Source organism: Equus quagga, unplaced genomic scaffold, assembly GCF_021613505.1.
Source record: "Equus quagga isolate Etosha38 unplaced genomic scaffold, UCLA_HA_Equagga_1.0 HiC_scaffold_5069_RagTag, whole genome shotgun sequence".
Classification (NCBI taxonomy): Eukaryota; Metazoa; Chordata; class Mammalia; order Perissodactyla; family Equidae; genus Equus; species Equus quagga.
In genome coordinates, this window is record NW_025793949.1 from 1 (window position 1) to 2,877 (window position 2,877).

The window sequence follows — 2,877 nt, forward strand, 5'->3', positions numbered from 1 at the left end:
AAATACCATGTCCTCTCAGACAAGGAAAACGAAAGAAAAAATAAACAAGTGGGAATTCATCAGACTAAAGAGCTGCTGCCAGGCGAAAGAAACTAGAATCAAAACAAAGAGACAACCCACCAATTGGGAGGAAATATTTGCAAATCATATATCTGACAAGGGGTAATCTCCATAATATATAAGGAATTCACACAACTGAACAATAAAAAAACAAACAACCCGATCAAAAAATGGGCAGAGGAGATGAACAGACATTTTCCCAAAGAAGATATACAGATGGCCAATAAACACATGAAAAGATGTTCAACATCACTCATCATCAGGGAAATGCAAATCAAAACTACACTAAGAGACCACCTTACGCCTGTTAAAATGGCTATAATCACTAAGACTAAAAATAACAAATGCTGGAGAAGATGTGGAGCAAAGGGAATCCTCATACACTGCTGGTGGGAATGCAAACTGGTACAGCCACTATGGAAAACAGTATGGAGATTCCTCAAAAAACTAAAAATAGAACTACAATATGACCCAGCTATCCCACTACTGTGTATCTACCCAAACAATTTAAAATCAACAGTCCAAAGTAACGTATGCACCCCTGTGTTCATTGCAGCACTATTCACAATAGCCAAGACATGGAAGCAACCCATGTGCCCATCTACCAATGATTGGATAAAGAAGATGTGGTATATATTTACAATGGAATACTACTCAGCCAGAAAAAAAGACAAATTCATCCCATTTGCAATGGCATGGAAAGACCTAGAGGGAATTATGCTAAGCGAAATAAGCCAGTCTGAGAAAGTCAAACACCAGATGATTTCACTCATATGTGGAATATAAACAAATACATGGACAAAGAAAACAGTTCAGTGGTGACCAGGGGAAGGGGGTGAGGGGTGGGCACAGGGGGTGAATGGGAGCAGTTATGTGGTGACAGTCAAGAAATAGTGTACAACTGAAATCTCACATTGATGTAAACTATTATGAACTCAATTAAAAAATAATTGAAAAAAATAAAAGTAAAAAATTATTCCACGTGAAATAAATTTCCTAATTCTCAAAACAACCTTCCCAGGTAAATGTTTTGAGTGGCAAAATTGGAATTTAATGACTCCTATTTCCTTCTCATGTGTAGCGGGTTGATCGGCATTTCTCTCAGCCTTTGCTATGTTTTAATTGTCATTAGGTATTCCCAGTCACTTATTTTGCTTTTTAATTTTTTTCTTTTATATCCATTTCCCATTACCATTCCTCAGTCTTCCCAGGCATCTTTAGTATTTTCAGAAGTTTTTTTTTTTTGATTTGCATGTGTTTTCTTACAAAATGTGTTTGAATACATCTAGCAAAGCTATGTGTTACTGGTAATTGCTAAAAAATATTATTTGCACCCAGTAGCATTTCCTCCAACGTGTATGTCCATGCCAGTATACGACACAGTCTCTCCAGTATAACAGCAATGTGACTTCAAGGAAAACCTTAAAAAACTATACATATATTTTTTAAAGCATCATTTAAAACACTAACACATAAAGTAGTCTTCAGCAATAGTAATAAATAATTGTATTGACAAAGACACCTTAATTATGAAAATGGTAGGGAAATATACAATGGGAAATATATTTAATGGGAAATATACAATGCATTAGCTAGCAATAAATAATTGCACTATGAATATATAGAAATAACCGTGAAGTTTTAAAACAGAAAAGAATAATTCATAACAGAAATTTAGTATACAAATTGTGAGGGAAAGGAGTAAATTCAGCAGTACATCCCCAATCTCTCTTAAAATTGATGCCAAATTGAAATTAACTCAAAAATGATTTAAAGAAATATGGGCATTCATTCCAAGGTTATGTTCTTCCCTGGTAATTCCCTAGGAATTCTAGGTGCGACTTGCTCCCTTTTGGTCACCCAGCAGATCCAGCACATGCAACTCCCCTCCACTGGAAGTGGCCAAGTCTTTCCAACAGTGGGGATAGTGTACAAAACTTGGGTTTTCCCAGCTCAGTTCCTGCATTTCACCCTAACCTACGTTTCAAAACACATCTGCTAACTCCAGACACCAGAGGCTGCAGGAGGGAGCAGCGACAACAAACTCTCCCAGCTTAGCCTTTGCTTCCTCCCAGTGGTGGCAGGTGGAACCTGTAGCTAGGGGCTTCAGGAACCACAGAACTAGTGAGTGACCCAGCCCCTAGTGGCAGCAACCCTGACACCAGATCCACTGGCAAGGGGGGCTGCACACACATCCCCAGGACCTTGAGCCCCTGGCAGTGACAGCAACACCCATGAACCCAGCAGCCCTGGCAGTAGTGCAGCCAGCATCCGCAGACAACATGGGAGCACCAGCACAGGTCGTGCACAGGGCAGCAGCATCCAAGCCCATGAGAGCCCATGGAGAGCCAGCCATGAGACCCAGGGGACCCCAGAAGCAGCAGAAGCGCTCACAGCCTGGTGACCGTGGTGGTGACACCTGAGACTAGAGGGACATCCTAAGCAGCAAGGCACCAGCAACCTCAGAGGCATAAGCTGCACAAGGGGGGCACTGACGATGCCTTTAGCAGAGGCAGTGGAGGGTGGAAAGAGCAGGCTTTCAAATACAACCAGAAGTGGCTCAGAGGCACAGCTGTACTCAAATAAGAAAGATGGTAACTGCCACAAACGCACCAGCAGAGGATCAATTCATCAAACACCATGAAGAACTACAGTGACACTTCAGAGCAGAAAGACAGTGACAACTCTCCTTAGAAGTTTGTGGAAACAATGAAAGAGTGGGTTTCATGTATGAACTGACATATATGAACTGACATATATGAAATGATATGACCCCAAATGTATTGCCTTCCTGTAGGTGGATGTCTACTAAGAAGC